Here is a 22632-nt window from a genome sequence, read left to right on the forward strand (position 1 = left end):
AGCTACTGGTGGAGGCAAGAACACATCACACAATTTCCCCAGAAATTGTACCTTTTCTAGTTCTTCTTATTCTTATTATAGCCAAATTTGCCACCCTAACTCCTCCCACAGTTTTTACACTACATAGACAAAAATTTACCAAAACGTGCAGATTGTACCCGATCGGATTGCTATTACTTTGTGGAGCGATCCCACCCCCGGGGCCCCCGTGGCGGGCCCCGGAAGCCCCCTTTTTTCCCATAGACTTTGACATGGTAAATTTTCAAATCGCTCCCAGTCGCACAGATTTTAAACTAAAGTCACCAAACTTGGGTCACTTAGTCATGGAGTCAACCCGAAAACTTTGGGCACATTTCGGGGACCCCAAAAAGTGGGCGGGGCCACACAGAACCAATCAAAATCTCCCCATTGACTTTAATGAGACCTTCAAATTGCTACTTCTGCCACATTTTTAGGAGTACAAATTCCAAACTTTGCAGACTTGGTCGGCACCCACCCAAGTACCTTGCTTTTGCTTTGTTACCCGATCCCACCCTCCGGGCCCCTGGGACAGGGCCCCCAAAATCCACGTTTTTCCCATTGACTTTGACAGGGACAATTTTCAAATCTCTCCCAGTCGCACAGATTTTAAACTAAAGTCACCAAACTTGGGTCACTTAGTCATGGGGTCAACCTGAAAATTTCTGTCACATTTTGGGGGACATTAAAAAGTGGGCGGAGCTACAAACCACCAATCAGATTTTCCCTATTGACTTCAATGAGAAACTTTTAAATTGCTGTCATTCTCACAGTATTTAAGCCAGAATACCCAAACTAGGCACCGTAGGTCATTGGGTGACTGGGGTCAAAAAAAATTAAAAAGTGGGCGGGGTCTACAACGGCCAATCAAATTTCAGCCATTTGTTTAAATGGGAAAAATTCAAACTGCCGCTGCTCTTAGACTTTTAATGGCAGGGTTCCCGAAACTTGGCACAGTTGGTCACTGGAGGACTGTGCCAATGTATATCTCATTTTGGGGATGCTAAAAAGTGGGCGGAGCCACAAACAACCAATCAGATTTTCCCTATTGACTTCAATAAGAAACCTTTAAACAGCTGTCATTCTCACAGCACCCAAACTCGGCAGGGTGGGTCAGTGTGAGACAAAGGTCAAAATTTATAAAAGTGGGCGGAGTCTACACTCCACCCAGTTACTCCGCCCACTCCAGTTGTAAGCTACTGGTGGAGGCAAGAACACATCACACAATTTCCCCAGAAATTGTACCTTTTCTAGTTATTATTATTTATTGCTACAGAGCCTAACCCTGGGGAGCGACAGTATCCATGTAGGAGCATTGTGACACACACAACTATTAAGGCCGCATCACCACTCCCAGGAGGCGGCACTTTGCAGCTGTGCACACAATGCTCAAGTGTAATTAAAGATGACCATATCACCCACATAGAGGACAACATTTTACGATTACGATTTTGTCACATTCAACAATAAGATTAAGTCTTTGTGTTTCACTTTTATTTGTCCTGTTGATGGTGTTTGTTACATACATTTACACCTCCTTTTAACTACTGTACTGAAAATCTGCAGTTGCACAGCCTTCCAAAAGCCATAACTCTTATTTCTTACAGACCAAGTTGCATTTTTTTTATCGCAACATTTAATATAATATAGTATGTATTGGAAAACTTGAATAAATTCTTTCTAAAGAACATTTTGCCATGGTTTTTGGGATTTTGTTTAGGGATCTACCGATTATGCATTTTACCGATATTATCAGCCGATATTCAGGATTTTCAAAGTTATCAGTATTGGCATCTAACCTTGCCGATAATGTATCGCAAACATGGATTGCGCTGCTGTCAGCGCGATCCATGTTGCCTCAGCAACACAGGGGAGAAGGAAGCAGTGTCTCCCTTCCCCACGTGCTGCTGATACCAATTACAGGTGAGAGGAGAAGAGGAGGGGAGGGGCTGTGGCCACTGCGCCAACAATCATGTTAACTCACTCATTGTCACATCTGTGACAGGTCCCAGAAGGTCTGAAACATTATCTATGCATTAGTGATCCGACAGCCTCTTTTGGTTTTACTTTGTGTGTTGCTGGTATGTCCACACCTCCTGTTCAGGTGTGGATCATGGGACCTTTACCGCCCCCTATTTAGGCTGTCTTTTCCCATCACTCCTTGCTTGGGATAGCTTCATTTGGTGTTGGAAGAGCTGGAGTGTGGTTCGTGTTGAAGTCCTGTCCATCCTTCATCCTCTGAAGTTAAGTGTTCCGCTTGTCGTGTTTTGTATCCTTCCCCCCAGTTATTTACTAGGCCTCAGTGAGACGCTAGTTCCTTCACCAAGGAAGAAACAGGTGGTCTCTGCCCTGTCATTATCTTTAGGGCATCTGAGGGTCACCAGGGTTTTCTAGGTTCCCGTGTATAGGCATCTCTACCATCGAGAGGTGCCCATACGGATAGGAGTTAGGGCCAGGAGCAGTTTTTTTTTTTTTAGGTGGTGACCCTTTTCCTTCCCTAGTCGTGAGGCCTACTGCCTTTCCCCTTCCTTCTTGATTGTCTTTTGGTGTTCATCCGTGACATTATCCCAAGCCCATACCGCCATTTTTGTTCTGATGTGTGCAGCTATGGATACTATGTCTGCACTGGTCGAACAGATGCAGAATCTGACTTTGGAGGTAGCAGACCTCCGCCCAACTGTCTTGCAGATTCAGAGTCCACAGGCTGCTGGTTCCAGTGGTGGGTACCAGGCCTGTCCTGAACCGAAGGTGGCTTTCCCGGACAGGTTTTCCAGATATAGTGACAATTTCATCCGGTTCAGGGAGTCATGTAAATTATACTTTAAGCTGCGTTCATACTCTTCTGGGGATGAGTGCCAAGGTGTGGGTATGATTATTTCATTGCTAAAAGAGGACGCCCAATCTTGGGCTTTTTCTCTGCTGACCGGATCACTGTCCCTCCGGTCGGTAGATGAATTCTTCAGAGCCTTGGGTCTCATGTACGATGACCCGGATCGTATCTCTCAGGCCGAGACCAGGTTACAGAGTTTGCGGCAGGGAGATCGTTCCGTGGAGCCCCATTGCTCTGAATTAAGGAGCTGGGCTACCGATACTGAGTGGAACGATCCTGCTCTTCGCAGCGATTTCTGTCAGGGTCTCTCTGAGAGACTGCAGAACGCGTTGGTCTTTCATGAAAATCCTGTGTCATTGGAGGCAGCTATGTCCCTTGCTGTACATCTAGATAGATGCCTGAGGGAGAGATCTAGGTGTCCTCACCTTCAGGATGTACTGTCCAATAAGGGTACTGCTTCCTTTGACACTTATGGTGGAGAGACACTGGTAGTTGCACCTTGTGATGAGCCTATGCAGTTAGGAGGAGCTATTGTGGCAAGAAGGGACAGTTTGTGAACATTTGTCCATACTTGCAGCATCAAGGTGTAAACAAAAAGAAAAAAACTTTTAATCCTCAAATTACTATTGGTGGTGTGGATGGGGAGCAAGAAAACCTACATTTGTCTTTTACTGGTAGTACTCGTTTTCTCCTGTCTGCTGAGTTGGCGCTAGAGTCCAAAACTGAAAATCAAAGCATTTATTGACAGTGGGGCAGGAATTAACTTGATTGATGGAGAGTTTCTACGCATTCATGGGTTGACTACTAATGCATTAGAGAAAAGTATTTCTGTCTTTGCAATCGACTCAGCACCTCTCACCCAAAAATGCCTGTCGCAGGTAGTGAAGGACATTAATTTAAGAGTGGGTGATTTGCATCAGGAATCTATCTCCTGTTATGTATTGGAGGGTCTGCCTGCTCCGTTACTGTTGGGCTTACCATGGTTAAGCAAATATAACCCTAACATCGACTGGCAAGCGAGACAGATTCTCGATTGGAGTGATTTTTGCATGGACAACTGTCTTAATGCATCATTCTCTATGGTGACCACTAAAACTGTACCCTCATTCATTTCAGAATTTTTTGATGTTTTCTCTAAGAGTGGTAATCAGGAGTTGCCTCCGCACCGGGAGTATGACTGTCCCGTCAATCTTATTCCCAGAGCTAAATTGCCCAAATCTCGGTTGTATAATCTTTCGGAACCCGAGAGAAAGGCCATGCAAGAGTATATTACCGAGAGTTTGGCAAAAGGACATATTAGACCATGGCTGCTGGGCTTTTCTTTGTAAAGAAAAAAGATGGTACCCTGAAACCATGCCTGGACTTCCGTGAGCTCAAGCGTGTTACCGTCCGTGATCCTTACCCCCTTCCTTTGATTCCAGATTTGTTTAGTCAGATTGTCGGTGCCGAGGTGTTCTCTGAGTTGGATCTGAGGGGGGCATATAATCTGGTAAGGTTCAAGTTGGGGGATGAGTGGAAGACAGCATTTAATACCCCTGAGGGTCATTTTGAAAACCTGGTCATGCCCTTTGGGTTAACCAATGCTCCTGCGGTTTTTCAACACTTTGTCAATGACATCTTTTATCATCTGGTGGGGAGGTTTGTTGTTGTATACCTTGATGACATACTAATTTATTCGCCTGATATGGAGACTCATCAGGATCATGTGAGACAGGTGTTGCAGATCCTTAAAGAGAATAAGGTGTATGCTAAGATGGAAAAGTGTGTATTTGCTGTACAGGAAGTGAAATTTCTGGGTTACCTGCTCTCATCCTCAGGTTTTTGTACGGATCCCGAGAAGGTCCGTGCCATGTTGGACTGGGATCGAGCCGAAAATTTGAAAGCGCTTATGCGGTTTTTGGGGTTTACAAACTACTACCGCAAATGTATTTGGAACTATTCATCGGTGGTTTAACCTTTAACAGACATGACTAGGAAGGGTGCGGATATTTCTGTCTGGTCTGATGCGGCATTACAGGCCTTTTCTGCTGTGAAAGAATGTTTTGCTTCGGCCCCTATTCTGATGCAACCAGACATGACAGCCATTTATTGTTGAGGTTGACGCGTCCGAGGTAGGCCTCATGCACACGGACGTTTTTTTTTCACGGTCCGCAAAACGGGGTTCCGTTGGTCCGTGATCCGTGACCGTTTTTCCGTCCGTGGGTCTTCCTTGATTTTTGGAGGATCCACGGACATGAAAAAAAAGTCATTTTGGTGTCCGCCTGGCCGTGCGGAGCCAAACGGATCCGTCCTGAATTACAATGCAAGTCAATGGGGACGGATCCGTTTGATGTTGACACAATATGGTGCCATTTCAAACGGATCCGTCCCCATTGACTTTCAATGTAAAGTCTGGAGTTCTGTTATACCATCGGATTGGAGTTTTCGCCAATCCGATGGTATATTTTAACTTGTAGCGTCCCCATCACCATGGGAACGCCTCTATGTTAGAATATACTGTCGGATATGAGCTACATCGTGAAACTCATTTCCGACAGTATATTCTAACAGAGGCGTTCCCATGGTGATGGGGACGCTTCAGGTTAGAATATACAAAAAAAACTGTGTACATGACTGTCCCCTGCTGCCTGGCAGGTGCTGCCAGGCAGCAGGGGGCAGACCCCCCCCCTGTTTTTAACTCATTGGTGGCCAGTGGGCCCCCCCTCCCCTGTTGTTAACTCGTTGGTGGCCAGTGTGCGCACCCCCCTCCCTCCCTCCCTCTATTGTAATAATAGCATTGGGGCCAGTGTGCGCGCCCCCCCAACCCCCCCCCCTCCCTCCCTCTATTGTAATAATAGCATTGGGGCCAGTGTGCGCGCCCCCCCAACCCCCCCCCCTCCCTCCCTCTATTGTAATAATAGCATTGGGGCCAGTGTGCGCGCCCCCCCAACCCCCCCCTCCCTCCCTCTATTGTAATAATAGCATTGGGGCCAGTGTGCCCCCCCCCCCCCCCCCGATCATCGGTGGCAGCGGAGTAGAAGATTCATACTTACCTGGCTGCTGGCTGCTGCGATCTCTGTGTCCGGCCGGGAGCTCCTCCTACTGGTAAGTGACAGGTCTGTGCGGCGCATTGCTGTCACTTACCAGTAGGAGGAGCTCCCGGCCGGACGCAGACATCGCAGCAGCCAGCAGCCAGGTAAGTATGAAAATCTTCTACTCCGCTGCCACCGATGATCGGGGGGGGGGGGGGTGCGCACACTGGCCCCAATGCTATTATTACAATAGAGGGAGGGAGGGGGGGGGTTGGGGGGTTGCGCACACTGGCCCCAATGTATTAAAACAATAGAGGGAGGGGGGGTTGGGGGGGCGCGCGCACACTGGCCCCAATGTATTAAAACAATAGAGGGAGGGAGGGGGGTGCGCACACTGGCCGCCAACGAGTTAACAACAGGGGGGGGGGGGGGCCGCACAATGATATTCAAACTGGGGAGGGGGGGGTCTGCCCCCTGCTGCCTGGCAGCCCTGATCTCTTACAGGGGGATATGATAGTACAATTAACCCCTTCAGGTGCCGCACTATCATATCCCCCTGTAAGAGATCGGGTGCTGCCAGGCAGCAGGGGGCAGTCTTGTACAAAGTTTGCAGTGTATTCTAACTAGAAGCGTCCCCATCACCATGGGAACGCTTCTGTGTTAGAATATACTGTCGGAAATGAGTTTTCACGAAGTGAAAACTTAGATCAGAAAAAGCTTTTATGCAGACGGATCTTTGGATCCGTCTGTATGAAACTAAAACCTACGGCCACGGATCACGGACACGGATGCCAATCTTGTGTGCATCCGTGTTCTTTCACGGACCCATTGACTTGAATGGGCCCGTGAACCGTTGGCCGTGAAAAAAATAGGACAGGTCATATTTTTTTCACGGCCAGGAAACACGGCTCACGGATGCGGCTGTCAAACGGTGCATTTTCCGATTTTTCCACGGACCCATTGAAAGTCAATGGGTCCGTGAAAAAAAACGGAAAACGGCACAACGGCCACGGATGCACACAACGGTCGTGTGCATGAGGCCGTAGGGGTAGGAGCAATCTTGTCGCAAGGTCCTTCACCTAGTAAATGGTGCCCATGTGCATTTTTCTCTAAAAAACTCTCTACTGCTGAAAGGAATTATGATGTGGGAAATAGGGAATTGCTGGCCATTAAGTTGGCGTTCGAGGAATGGCGGCATTAGTTGGAAGGAGCAATTCACCCTATTACGGTAATTACAGATCACAAGAATATGGCCTACCTGGAGTCGGTTAAGCGACTGAACCCAAGGCAGGCTAGATGGTAATTTATTTATTTTTTACCAGATTTAACTTCATCGTCACTTACTGCCCTGGGGTTAAGAACGTCAAGCCGGATGCTTTGTCGCGTAGCTTTCCTGGGGGGAGGGGGCAAGTCTAATGACCCTAGTCCCATTTTATCTGAAGGGGTAGTCATATCCGCTCTTTATCCTGATCTTGAGGCCAGTGTGTTGGAGGAACAGGAGGATGCTCCGGACTCTTCTCCTCCGGGAAAGTTGTTTGTTCCCTCTGAATTACGTCACAAGGTGTTCGAGGAACATCACTGTATGGTGCTTGCTGGGTACCCTGGGAGCAGATCGACTGTCGGTCTCATCTCTTGCAGATTTTGGTGGCCAGGATTGCGCAAGTGTATTGAGGACTATGTGTTAGCCTGTGGTACCTGTGCACGTGCTAAGGTGACACATACGCTGCCTTCCGGATCTCTGCTTCCATTGCCCATCGCGTCCAGACCTTGGACCCATTTGTCCATGGATTTTATTACGGATTTGCCGAATTCTTCAGGAACAACTGAGATTCTGGTGGTTGTAGATCGTTTTAGCAAAATGGCACACTTTATTGCATTACCTAGTCTACTCAATGCAAAAACTTGCACAGGTGTTTGTCGACAACATCGTGGAACTACATGGCATTCCCTCTGATGTGGTGTCCGATAGAGGGACTCAGTTTGTTTCCAGAGTTTGGAAAGTGTTCTGTACTCATCTGGGTGTACAATTGTCCTTCTCTTCGGCTTTTCATCCTCAGTCCAACGGACAGACAAAGCACACTAATCAGAATCTGGAGACCTACTTGAGATGTTTTGTTTCAGAGAATCAGGAAGAGTGGTCTTCATTTTTGTCCTTAGCTGAGTTTGCTATAAATCCAAAATAACCTAAAAAAATAAAATAAATGGGCAACAAGTATAAGCGCGTGGCTGACAGGAGACAAATGAGTGTTCCGGACCTGAGAGTGGGTGATTCTGTGTGGTTGTCTACACAAAACATTAAACTTAAGGTATTGTAACAAGTGAGCTGGGGGGCGGCACCACTACTCCGGCTGAGCGCACATGAATCAGATGCTGTGCGTGGCTGGAGAGGACACACACAATCAGCTGTACAGGTGCTCAGCTGTACAGGTAAGATCCGATATAAAAGTAATGTAGAGTAGAACAAAAAACAGCGGCACTCACCCGTGTGTATTCAAAAAATCGTGCAGCTTTATTAATCCGAAATTACATCAGGCAGGGGGCGGACAATTCAGAGGCACGCATAGAACAGCGGCGGCCGTTTTGCGCTACATGCGCTTCTTCTGGCTTAAACTTAAGGTACCTTCTTGGAAGTTGGGCCCAAGATTTATTGGTCCATATAAGATCACTGCCATTGTTAACCCTGTAGCCTTCCGTCTTGAACTTTCTCAGGCATTGAAAATCCATAACATTTCATAAATTGTTGCTAAAGAAATGTGTCGAACCTGTTGAGCCGTCCTCCTTGCCTCCCGCTCCTGTCATGGTGGACAGCAATTTAGAATTTCAGATCAACAGGATTGTGGACTCCTGAGTTCTCCGGAGAGCCCTCCAGTATCTCGTTCATTGGAGAGGGTACGGACCAGAGGAGAGGATGTGGGTTCCAGCGACCAATGTTAATGCTAGTCGTCTGTTGAGAGCATTCCACAGAACTGATAAGGTCGGTCATGGGTGCCCGGAGGTCACCCATAGAGGAGGGGGGGGGGGGGGGGGGGGGTTACTGTCATATCTGTGACAGGTCCCAGAAGGTCTGAAAGATTATCTACGCATTAGTGATCTGACAGCCTCTTTTGGTTTCACTTTGTCTGTGTGTTACTGGTATGTCCACACCTCCTGTTCAGGTGTGGATAATGTGACCTTTACCTCGCCCTATTTATTCTGTCTTTTCCCATTACTCCTTGCATGGGATAGCTTCATTTGGTCTTGGAAGAGCTGGAGTGTGGTTTATGTTGAAGTCCTTTTCATCCTTCTTCCTCTGAAGTTAAGTGTTCCGCTTGCCATGTTTTGCATTCCCCCCCCCCCCCCCCCCCCAGTTGTTTACTAGGCCTCAGTGAGACGCTAGTTCCTTCACCAGGAAAGGAACAGGTGGTCTCTGCCCTGTCATTATCTTTAAGGTATCTGAGGGTCACTAGGATATTCTAGGTTCCCGTGTATGGGCATCTCTACCATCAAGAGGTGCCCATACAGATAGGAGTTAGGGCCAGGAGCAGGGTTTTATAGGTAGTGACCCTTTTCCTTCCCTAGCGGTGAGGCCTAGTGTCTTTCCCCTTCCTTCTTGATTGTCTTTTGGTGTTCTCCCCTACTACATCCGTGACACTCATTCATTCAAATTCAACAAGAGGCTGGCTGCAGAATCATATAGCCGCACTCAACCTCTATGACAACTAGCTGTGATCCACGGCAGTTAACCCCTGCTGAACCTGAGGGGTTAACTGCCGCAGATCGCAGCTACCGCTCATAGAGGTCGGGTTTAGCTGTATGATTCCAGCACCCGCCTCCTGTATTTGAATTAATGGGAGAGTTATCTTTATTGGTGGCGCAGTGCTCCCCCGCCAACCCCAGTGTTAAAAACATTGGTGGCGCAGTGTGCCCCGCCACCCAAGCCCCCCAGTATTAGTCATTGGTGGCAGTGGCCACAGGGTCCCCTCTCCCCTCCTCATTTGTGGTGCAGTGACAGCTTCTGATCAGAGCCCCAGCAGTGTAAGCCTGGGGTTCTGATCAGTTACCATGGCAGCCAGAACGCTACTGAAGCCCTAGCTGCCATAGTCCGCTCCCTGCTACTGTGTGCACAAAGCACAGAGCAGCAGGGAGAGTGTAAAGTCCTATTGATCCTAATAGAGCTCTATTAGGGTGAATAGGACAAGGGTTCCAACCCCTAAGGGGGCTAAGTTTAGAAAAAAAAAAATAGTATAAATGAGAAAGAATGATTTACAAAAAAAAGATAAACGTTAACAATGAACATGTTCATTTTCAGCAGATTTGTGTAGGAATTTATAGATGTATATTTTTTTTAATGCACAGAATAATCGGTATAAATTATCGGCTATCAGCCTGAAAGTTCAAAGATTATCAGTATTGCCTCAAAAAAATAAAAATTAAAAATCAATGTCAGTCGATCCCTAGTTTTGCTTTAACGGCGTTGAATGTGTGCTAAAAATTGCATAACTTTATTCTGTGGATCAGCACAATTAAGGGAATATTCCATTTATATAGATTTTCTTTTATATCACAGCATTTAACACACACAATTTTTATAGTTCTGACATTTCCAGATGTGGAGACACAATTCTGTTTATTTTTTTATTGTTTAATTATATGTAAAATTGGAAAAGGGTGTTTTTTTATAGTAATTTTTATTCCCCTTAGGGTACTTAATTATGCAATCTTTTAATAATCTATTCCATATATTAAAATAGTAGTATGCTACTGCAGTCTAAGTTTTTGACAGGCTTCCTGATAAGCCAAGCTGCAGTAACAGCTTAACCCCCAGAAACCGAAATATTTTTTTTCAATCTTTCACATGTTGTTCTAAGGAGGCTTGTGATGCCTAAGTTAGAAATACTTGTTCCCTCAGGCGCTGCAAATCCAAAAGACAATGTGGGAAAAAGTCAGCTAAAATGAATAAAATATATAAAAAGGATTGCGCTGCAGGAGAAAAATCTTCTCTGGGTATTAAAGTTCTCTTTATGCAATCTTCAACTAATAGGACCACATGAAAACTTCACAGTCCAACACTGGTAGGAAACCTGTAATGTGATGAGAAAGCGCACTATGGTGTAGTAAGCCCCAAACACCTAACGCACCATGTGAATAGGCTATACTCACAAGACTCCGCTAGTGAAAACGTGTAGAAATCTAAATAGTGTCTCTCTTCGAAAATCTGTTACAAAGAAGAACACTATAGTGTAGTATGTAGCAACACTTTACACGCCTGCAAACAGATTGTACTCACAGAACTTCACTGGTAAGGTGCGTAGATGATGATATTCAGGAGCAACTTCAGCTTGGTGGATGGAGCGGGCGTGGATCGAAGCACGTCGGTATAATAAGCCAGTCCAGCAGACTGAATACCGTGACACCTGAATGACACCAGACCCCAGCTTCCAAGGATCTCGTAGGGAGGAAGTCGCAGGTATGGTGAAGTACGCACCAGTGGGTCAGATAAAAATTATTTAATATACTCACAAAAATACAGCTTAAAACGTGTTTAAAGTATCTCTATACTGCCCATAGTATAGAGATACTTTAAACACGTCTTAAGCTGTAAGCTGCTGCTGATTCAATAGGGAAAGTGTTCTCATCTGCTGTAAGGACAGCATCGTGACAGCACCCCAAAAAGCCCTTTTCAGGGCTGGTACATCAGTGTGCTTTATATATATATATATATATATATATATATATATATATATATATATATATATATATATATAGCAGTTGCCTGGCTGCCCGCGTGTGAGAGGTTGCAGGCTCAGTCACAGACAGCATGTGCACACCATTCATACAAAAAAATATATATATTTCATATTTTTCTGTGATATAATCACATTTGCAAACCTGTGTGTGTCAGGCCAACACAGACTGTATTGTGGCTAGGCCTCCATTCATACCGTTACAGGGTGTCGATCATTCAAATACCTTGCAGATAAAAAAAAAATTCTATAAAAAAATGTTCTGTGATATTATCACTTTTGCAAATTGCAAGCCCGTGTGTGCCCACTGCCCACAACTTATATAGGGTGGCACAGTACCTTGCTTGCATAAACCACTTATCTAAAAAAAAATATATATATATATATATATATCAGGCAGAGGCAGGCCACCCCCCCAGGGGCCGTCGTGGTGCTGTGATTTCCACTGGCCCTGGAATAATGCCCAGTGTTCAGAGGCCAAAAAATTCTGAGAAAATAGTTGACTGGCTTACACAGGACACCCAATCTTCAACAGCTTCCGCTAAGAACCTTGACGCACCATCCTCCTCCAGCTTAGCTTTGGTCACCACTCTCCCACCCGCCGCCGCCACCACCACCACCACCGCTTCACTTGATCCCTCAGGGGAGTTATTTACACATCAGTTGGATGAAATTAGTGATGCGCAATCATTATTGCCAAGGGATGTACAGTACATAACAGGGATATGTCTCAGTCAGGCAGCATTACACACATGGACGTACAGTGTGATGATGATGTTGTACCCACTGCTGCTTCCTTTGCTGAGGTGTCAGATACAAGTGAAGTGGTTGATGATGACGATGTGTCCGTGGATGCCAAGTGGGTGCCTGCTCAAAGAGAAGAAGAAAAGTTCAGAAGGGGAGACAGAGAGAAGGAGGAGACAAGTTGGAAGCAGGGGGAGGTTGTCGCAAGGAGCTAGTGGCACAGTCAGACAGCACGCCAATCAACGCATGGTGTTGTCATTGCAAAGCTCAGCAGTGTGGCATTTTATTTTGTGTGTCTGCCTCTGACAACAGCGATGCCATTTGCAACCTGTGGCAAAAGAAACTGAGTCGTGGGAAATCCAACACCCACCTAGGTACAACTGCTTTGCGAAGGCACATGATCGCACATCACAAACGCCTATGGGATCAACACATGATGACGAGTAGAAGCAGCACACAAGCTCAAAGCCACCATCCTCATCCTGGTCCAGCATCTTCAGCCACGTCAACCACTGCTGTCCTCCTTGCCCCCTCTCAACCACCCGCCACTCACCTTCAGCAGTTCCATCTCATCTGCCCACAGCCCCCTGCAGTAATAGTACTTCCAAAAGTCCCACCAATAGTAATAATTATCTATCAGAGTGCACTTAGTGTTAAAGCATAACTGTCACATTTAGACCCCAATTTCAATTTTCATATATGTAGTTACTAATAACATGATATTCCCGAATCAATAACTATTAGACTTACCCCATATTTAATCATATTCAGCCCTTAGTAACCAGTCTGCAATTTCACTATTCTGTTAAGATGGCTGCCACAGCCCTCACCCTGAGGCTAATCCTGCCTGCCCTCACTACCCACAATACATTGAGCTCCTCTCATGCACTAGCTTCTGCACTCAACCAATCATTGCTCTCCCCACTTAAACATGCCCTCCTCCTCCTATCACATACACTTTAGGAAGTGGCTAGATTGTAGAGCCTCAATTTAGCTTGGACACAGAAAGCATGGACACATTAGAATGTATGAGAATAGCAATATAATGATTGCATGTTATAGTTCCTTATTAGGGATGAGCGAACTCGAACTGTATAGTTCGGGTTCGTACCGAATTTTGGGGTGTCCGTGACACGGACCCGAACCCGGACATTTTCGTAAAAGTCCGGGTTCGGTGTTAGTCGCTTTCTTGGCGCTTTTGTGACGCTTTCTTGGCGCTTTTTGAAAGGCTGCAAAGCAGCCAATCAACGAGCGTCATACTACTTGCCCCAAGAGGCCATCACAGCCATGCCTACTATTGGCATGGCTGTGATTGGCCAGAGCACCATGTGACCCAGCCTCTATTTAAGCTGGAGTCACATAGCGCCGCCCGTCACTCTGCTCTGATTAGCGTAGGGAGAGGTTGCGGCTGCGACAGTAGGGCGAGATTAGGCAGATTAACTCCTCCAAAGGACTTGATTAACTGATCGATCTGCAGCTGTGGATCATTGAGCTGCTGATCCTCAATTGCTCACTGTTTTTAGGCTGCCCAGACCGTTTGTAAGTCACATTTTTCTGGGGTGATCGGCGGCCATTTTGTGTCTTGTGGTGCGCCAGCACAAGCTGCGACCAAGTGCATTTAACCCTCAATGGTGTGGTTGTTTTTTGGCTAAAGCCTACATCAGGGTGAAGCTGTCACACCAAGTGCGTTTAACCAGCAATAGTCTGTTTATTTTTTGGCCATATACTACATCAGGGGCAAGCTGCGCCTGTCACCAAGTGCATTTAACCCTCAATGGTGCGTTTGTTTTTAGGCTAAAGCCTACATCAGGGTGAAGCTGTCACACCAAGTGCATTTAACCCTCAGTAGTGTGGTTGGTCAAGCTATCACACCAAGTGCATTTAACCAGCAATAGTCTGTTCATTTTTTGGCCATATACTACATCAGGGGCAAGCTGCGCCCGTCACCAAGTGCATTTAACCCTCAGTAGTGTGGTTGGTCAAGCTATCACACCAAGTGCATTTAACCAGCAATAGTCTGTTCATTTTTTGGCCATATACTACATCAGGGGCAAGCTGCGCCCGTCACCAAGTGCATTTAACCCTCAGTAGTGTGGTTGGTCAAGCTGTGACACCAAGTGCATTTAACCAGCAATAGTCTGTTCATTTTTTGGCCATATACTACATCAGGGGCAAGCTGCGCCCGTCACCAAGTGCATTTAACCAGCAATAGTGTGGTTATTTTTTGGCCATATCCCAGTCTAATTCTGTCACTAAATCCATACCGGTCACCCAGCGCCTAAATACTAGGCCTCAAATGTATATCCCGCTAAATCTCTCGTTACCGCTGTCCTGTTGTGGCTGGGAAAGTTATTTAGTGTCCGTCAAAGCACATTTTTTGTTCTGGGTTGAAATACAATTCCCAATTTAGCAATTAAAAAATTTAGTGGTTTCTGCTGTATCAGAGCTATTTGAAATCTATCCCTAAAAGGGTAGATCATATTGAAGGTGCACATAGGGTCATTCAGAATAACTTCACACACCCGCTACTGTGCATTTCCAAGTCTAATTCTGTCACTAAACCCATACCTGTCACCCAGCGCCTAAATACTAGGCCTCAAATTTATATCCTGCTAAATCTCTCGTTACCGCTGTCCTGTTGTGGCTGGGAAAGTTATTTAGTGTCCGTCAAAGCACATTTTTTGTTCTGGGTTGAAATACAATTCCCAATTTAGCAATTTCATAATTTAGTGGTTTCTGCTGTATCAGAGCTATTTGAAATCTATCCCTAAAAGGGTAGATCATATTGAAGGTGCACATGGGGTCATTCAGAATAACTTCACACACCCGCTACTGTGCATTTCCAAGTCTAATTCTGTCACTAAACCCATACCTGTCACCCAGCGCCTAAATACTAGGCCTCAAATTTATATCCCGCTAAATCTCTCGTTACCGCTGTCCTGTTGTGGCTGGGAAAGTTATTTAGTGTCCGTCAAAGCACATTTTTTGTTCTGGGTTGAAATACAATTCCCAATTTAGCAATTTCATAATTTAGTGGTTTCTGCTATATCAGAGCTATTTGAAATCTATCCCTAAAAGGGTATATAATATTCAAGGTGCACATAGGGTCATTCAGAATAACTTCACACACACGCTACTGTGCATTTCCAAGTCCAATTCTGTTAGTAAATCCATACCGGTCACCCAGCGCCTAAATAGTAGGCCTCAAATTTATATCCCGCTGAATTTGAATACAATACATTGGGCCAAATAATATTTTTGTTGTTGTGGTGAACCATAACAATGAGGAAAACATCTAGTAAGGGACGTGGACGTGGACATGGTCGTGGTGGTGTTAGTGGACCCTCTGGTGCTGGGAGAGGACGTGGCCCTTCTGCCACATCCACACGTCCTAGTGTACCAACTACCTCAGGTCCCAGTAGCCGCCAGAATTTACAGCGATATATGGTGGGGCCCAATGCCGTTCTAAGGATGGTAAGGCCTGAGCAGGTACAGGCATTAGTCAATTGGGTGGCCGACAGTGGATCCAGCACGTTCACATTATCTCCCACCCAGTCTTCTGCAGAAAGCCCACAGATGGCGCCTGAAAACCAACCCCATCAGTCTGTCACATCACCCCCATGCATACCAGGGAAACTGTCTCAGCCTCAAGTTATGCAGCAGTCTCTTATGCTGTTTGAAGACTCCGCTGGCAGGGTTTCCCAAGGGCATCCACCTAGCCCTTCCCCAGTGGTGAAAGACATAGAATGCACTGACGCACAACCACTTATGTTTCCTGATGATGAGGACATGGGAATACCACCTCAGCATGTCTCTGATGATGACGAAACACAGGTGCCAACTGCTGCATCTTTCTGCAGTGTGCAGACTGAACAGGAGGTCAGGGATCAAGACTGGGTGGAAGACGATGCAGGGGACGATGAGGTCCTAGACCCCACATGGAATGAAGGTCGTGCCACTGACTTTCACAGTTCGGAGGAAGAGGCAGTGGTGAGACCGAGCCAACAGCGTAGCAAAAGAGGGAGCAGTGGGCAAAAGCAGAACACCCGCCGCCAAGAGACTCCGCCTGCTACTGACCGCCGCCATCTGGGACCGAGCACCCCAAAGGCAGCTTCAAGGAGTTCCCTGGCATGGCACTTCTTCAAACAATGTGCTGACGACAAGACCCGAGTGGTTTGCACGCTGTGCCATCAGAGCCTGAAGCGAGGCATTAACGTTCTGAACCTGAGCACAACCTGCATGACCAGGCACCTGCATGCAAAGCATGTACTGCAGTGGAGTAAACACCTTAAAACCAAGGAAGTCACTCAGGCTCCCCCTGCTACCTCTTCTGCTGCTGCCGCCTCGGCCTCTTCTGCTGCTGCCGCCTCGGCCTCTTCCTCCGCCTCTGGAGGAACGTTGGCACCTGCCGCCCAGCAAACAGGGGATGTACCACCAACACCACCACCACCACCTCCATCACCAAGCGTCTCAACCATGTCACACGGCAGCGTTCAGCTCTCCATCTCACAAACATTTGAGAGAAAGCGTAAATTCCCACCTAGCCACCCTCGATCCCTGGCCCTGAATGCCAGCATTTCTAAACTACTGGCCTATGAAATGCTGTCATTTAGGCTGGTGGACACAGACAGCTTCAAACAGCTCATGTCGCTTGCTGTCCCACAGTATGTTGTTCCCAGCCGCCACTACTTCTCCAAGAGAGCCGTGCCTTCCCTGCACAACCAAGTATCCGATAAAATCAAGTGTGCACTGCGCAACGCCATCTGTAGCAAGGTCCACCTAACCACAGATACGTGGACCAGTAAGCACGGCCAGGGACGCTATATCTCCCTAACTGCACACTGGGTAAATGTAGTGGCAGCTGGGCCCCAGGCGGAGAGCTGTTTGGCGCACGTCCTTCCGCCGCCAAGGATCGCAGGGCAACATTCTTTGCCTCCTGTTGCCACCTCCTCCTTCTCGGCTTCCTCCTCCTCTTCTTCCACCTGCTCATCCAGTCAGCCACACACCTTCACCACCAACTTCAGCACAGCCCGGGGTAAACGTCAGCAGGCCATTCTGAAACTCATATGTTTGGGGGACAGGCCCCACACCGCACAGGAGTTGTGGCGGGGTATAGAACAACAGACCGACGAGTGGTTGCTGCCGGTGAGCCTCAAGCCCGGCCTGGTGGTGTGTGATAATGGGCGAAATCTCGTTGCAGCTCTGGGACTAGCCAATTTGACGCACATCCCTTGCTTGGCGCATGTGCCGAATTTGGTGGTGCAGAAGTTCATACACAACTACCCCGACATGTCAGAGCTGCTGCATAAAGTGCGGGCCGTCTGTTCGCGGTTCCGGCGTTCACATCCTGCTGCTGCTCGCCTGTCTGCGCTACAGCGTAACTTCGGCCTTCCCGCTCACCGCCTCATATGCGACGTGCCCACCAGGTGGAACTCCACCTTGCACATGCTGGACAGACTGTGCGAGCAGCAGCAGGCCATAGTGGAGTTTCAGCTGCAGCACGCACGGGTCAGTCGCACTACAGAACAGCACCACTTCACCACCAATGACTGGGCCTCCATGCGAGACCTGTGTGCCCTGTTGCGCTGTTTCGAGTACTCCACCAACATGGCCAGTGACGATGACGCCGTTATCAGCGTTACAATACCACTTCTATGTCTCCTTGAGAAAACACTTAGGGCGATGATGCAAGAGGAGGTGGCCCAGGAGGAGGAGGAGGAGGAGGAAGAGGGGTCATTTTTAGCACTTTCAGGCCAGTCTCTTGGAAGTGACTCAGAGGGAGGTTTTTGGCAACAGCAGAGGCCAGGTACAACTGTGGCCAGACAGGGCCCACTACTGGAGGACGAGGAGGACGAGGATGAGGAGGTGGAGGAGGATGAGGATGAAGCATGGTCACAGCGGGGTGGCACCCAACGCAGCTCGGGTCCATCACTGGTGCGTGGCTGGGGGGAAAGGCAGGACGATGACGATACGCCTCCCACAGAGGACAGCTTGTCCTTACCCCTGGGCAGCCTGGCACACATGAGCGACTACATGCTGCAGTGCCTGCGCAACGACAGCAGAGTTGCCCACATTTTAACCTGTGCGGACTACTGGGTTGCCACCCTGCTGGATCCACGCTACAAAGACAATGTGCCCACCTTACTTCCTGCACTGGAGCGTGATAGGAAGATGTGCGAGTACAAGCGCACGTTGGTAGACGCGCTACTGAGAGCATTCCCAAATGTCACAGGGGAACAAGTGGAAGCCCAAGGCCAAGGCAGAGGAGGAGCAAGAGGTCGCCAAGGCAGCTGTGTCAATGCCAGCTCCTTTGAGGCAGGGTTAGCATGGCAGAGATGTGGAAAACTTTTGTCAAAACGCCACAGCTAACTGCACCACCACCTGATACGCAACGTGTTAGCAGGAGGCAACATTTCACTAACATGGTGGAACAGTACATGTGCACACCCCTCCACGTACTGACTGATGGTTCGGCCCCATTCAACTTCTGGGTCTCTAAATTGTCCACATGGCCAGAGCTAGCCTTTTATGCCTTGGAGGTGCTGGCCTGCCCGGCGGCCAGCGTTTTGTCTGAACGTGTATTCAGCACGGCAGGGGGCGTCATTACAGACAAACGCAGCCGCCTGTCTACAGCCAATGTGGACAAGCTGACGTTCATAAAAATGAACCAGGCATGGATCCCACAGGATCTGTCCGTCCCTTGTCCAGATTAGACATTAACTACCTCCCCTTAACCATATATTATTGGACTCCAGGGCACTTCCTCATTCAATCCTATTTTTATTTTCATTTTACCATTATATTGCGAGGCTACCCAAAGTTGAATGAACCTCTCCTCTGTCTGGGTGCCGGGGCCTAAATATATGCCAATGGACTGTTCCAATGTTGGGTGACGTGAAGCCTGATTCTCTGCTATGACATGCAGACTGATTCTCTGCTGACATGAAGCCAGATTGTCTGTTACGGGACCTCTCTCCTCTGCCTGTGTGCTGGGCCTAAATATATGCCAATGGACTGTTGCAGTGGTGGCTGACGTGAAGCCTCATTCTCTGCTATGACATGCAGACTAATTCTCTGCTGACATGAAGCCAGATTGTCTGTTACGGGACCTCTCTCCTCTGCCTGGGTTCCGGGGCCTAAATATCTGAGAATGGACTGTTCCAGTGGTGGGTGACGGGAAGCCAGATTCTCTGCTATGGGACCTCTTTCCAATTGATTTTGGTTAATTTTTATTTATTTAATTTTTATTTTAATTCATTTCCCTATCCACATTTGTTTGCAGGGGATTTACCTACATGTTGCTGCCTTTTGCAGCCCTCTAGCCCTTTCCTGGGCTGTTTTACAGCCTTTTTAGTGCCGAAAAGTTCGGGTCCCCATTGACTTCAATGGGGTTCGGGTTCGGGACGAAGTTCGGATCCCGAACCCGAACATTTCCGGGAAGTTCGGCTGAACTTCTCGAACCCGAACATCCAGGTGTTCGCTCAACTCTATTCCTTATGGGAACTATACAAAAGTGTAAAAAAAAAATTGTTAAAAAAAAATAAAAAAAATAAAAAACATAAAAAGTTCAAATCAACCCCCTTTGTTTAAAAATAAATAAATAAATACACATCATGGGTGTCGCAATGTGCGAAATCGCCCATACTATAAACATATTTTAAAAATTACCCATACGGTAAACAGAAAACCGGAAAAAAAAAAAGTGTCCAAATGGCCGAGTCGCCATTTTTGGATGCTTCATTTCCTCAAAAAAAGTTAAATAAAAGGTGATCCAAAAAGTCATACACACCCCAGAATGGTATCAATGAAAAGATCAGATTGTGCTGCAAAAAATGAGCCCACACAGCTCCGTATACATAATTACAAAAAATGTATAGGGGTCAAAATATGGCAACTAAAAAGTAAGACAGATTTTTTTTTGTGCCAGTAAAATGTGCCCCCATAGATGCCCCCAATCGTGTGCCTGTAACAAGAGCTCCCCTCAAATGTGCCAGTAACAATAGCCCCCCAAAAGTGGCAGTAACCAGAGCCCTCCCAAATGTTTGCATTGAACTGTGTATACAGATGGTACAGTATATATGGAACTTACTGACTGTGCTGCAGGGTTTAATACTATAGGAAGAGCAGAGCCATGTGTAGGGCTAAGGGGTTAATACAATGTATATAAAGAGCAGAGCCGTGTGTGGTACTAAAGGATAAATCTGGGGTAATGGGGGGCTGCACTTAGTTAACCCATGCAGAGGTTAATACAAGTTTATGGGGGGGGGGGGGGGGGCTGTACTTACTGGCCCCATGCAGGAGTTACTTGTAGGATGCAGAGAAGTTGGTGAAGCCATGCAGTGGTTAATCCATAGGACACCTGCAGTGAAGTTAGTGAAGACAGGGGGTCTTGCAGTGAAGTTCCCGGGTCTGGCTGATGCCTGTAGTCCTCCAAGCTCTCCTCTTACCACATGTTGCTGAGCGGCTCCTTTTCCAGCCCCCATTTTCCAGCACTGCTGAGGGAGCGTCTGCCAAGTGCAGGGATGTGGAAAAGTGTACACAGCCCAGGCACTGTTATCAGCTGCCAGGGAGGACCTGGCTTTTTATCCATTCCCTTACAACTTTTAGGCCTCGTTCACACTTCAGTGTTTGGTCAGTGATTTCCATCAGTGATTTGTGAGCCAAAACCAGAAGTGGAGCCTCCACAGACATGAGGTAGAAGGGAAAGATCTGCTCCTGTTCTGTGTTTAGAGTTGCACCTGGTTTTGGCTCACAAATCACTGATGGAAATCACTGACTAAACACTGAAGTGTGAACGAGGCCTTACTCTGTCAATTCTGGCCAGTAATGTGAGCGCACACCCAGGCAGGACAGCCCGCTTGTGCATCCCCCATCTTCCTCTGAGCAAACTGGTAGACGTGGATGCCTAGCAACCTGATTTTAATCCCAGGTAACAATAGTCAATACTGGGGACAAAAATGTGGCTTTTAGGGGTTATTTATTAAACAATCAAAAATTAAAACGGGGCCAACAAGGTGAGATTAATCACCAAAATCCAATTGCAAACAAAAAAAAAAGCAACAGTTATCCTTTTAGGGCTGGATTCACACAGGGGCGTGACAGATTTGTTCATGATGCGTCTCGGGTGTATTGTGGCAAACCCGCGCAAGTAGGTACGCAATTGCAGTCAGTTTTGATTGCGATTGCGTTCCGTTTAGTTTTTATTGCGTTTTGCACGCGCATGATAAAAAAAAAAAACTGACTGTGGTACCCAGACCTGAAGTTCGGGTTTGGGTTCGGTGTCGTGTAGATGTAATTATTTTCCCTTATAACATGGTTATAAGGGAAAATAATAGCATTCTTTAATACATTCTGTAGAAGGTCTTCTGTAAAGGCTTAGTAGAAGGTCAATTGAGGGTTAAGAAGTAAAAAAAAAAAAAATTTACTCACCTACTCCAATTATTCGCGTAGCTGCCGGTCTCCTATTCTTTCTTCAGGACCTGTCAAAGGACCTGTGGTTAAGTCACTGAGCTCATAACATGGTCCAATCACATGGTCCATCACCACGGTGATGGACCATGTGATGTGACGTCACCACAGGTTTTTTAGGCTGCAGCTCATGATTAAAGAAGTAAGAAGAGATCGGCAACTACGCGATCAAGAGAAGGAGGTGAGTTACATTTTTTTTGTATTTTTTAACCCTCAATTGACCTTCTACTAAGCATTCTGTATTAAAGAATGCTATTATTTTCCCTTATAACCATGTTAATAAGGGAAAATAATACAGTGAATAGACTGTCATCTTAGCAACAATGCGTGAAAATCGCACCACATCCACACTTGCTTGCGAATGCTTGCGATTTTCACGCAGCCCCATTCACTTCTACGGGGCCTGCGTTGCGTGATAAACGCACAATATAGAACATGCTGCAATTTTCACGCAGCGCACAAGTGATGCGTGAAAAATCACCGCTCATGTGCACAGCCCCATAGAAATGAATGGATCCAATTCAGCGCGGGTGCAATGCGTTCACCTCAAGCATTGCACGCGAGCAGAAATCTCACCCATATGAACTCAGCCTAAAAGTGCCCCTAATAGTAATAATGCCCAAACCAATAATCATGTTAACCATAGTTTTCCAGTAGTAATAATTCTCCTTGTAATGTGTGCCACTACAAAAAAAAATACCGCCTTATAATGCATGCCTGTACAAATAGTGCCCCCTTTTAATGTGTACCAATAATAATAGTTATTTATATTGCACCAACATATTCCACAGCGCTTTACAATTCAGGGGTTCATGTACAAACAGACATAAATAACATA

The 22632-nt window shown here is 46.9% G+C and overlaps 1 long non-coding RNA gene across 1 annotated transcript in view; it reads right to left on the reverse strand.

The window, feature by feature from the left end:
- Positions 1–20751, reverse strand: part of LOC122943954 — a 63075-nt gene extending 42324 nt beyond the window's left edge. The window contains exon 1 of the long non-coding RNA XR_006390914.1: positions 20612–20751. This is a non-coding gene — a long non-coding RNA (uncharacterized LOC122943954). The remainder of the gene's footprint in view (positions 1–20611) is intronic.
- Between the last annotated feature and the right edge of the window lie 1881 nt (positions 20752–22632).

This window comes from Bufo gargarizans, chromosome 7 (genome assembly GCF_014858855.1).
Source record: "Bufo gargarizans isolate SCDJY-AF-19 chromosome 7, ASM1485885v1, whole genome shotgun sequence".
Lineage (NCBI taxonomy): Eukaryota > Metazoa > Chordata > Amphibia > Anura > Bufonidae > Bufo > Bufo gargarizans.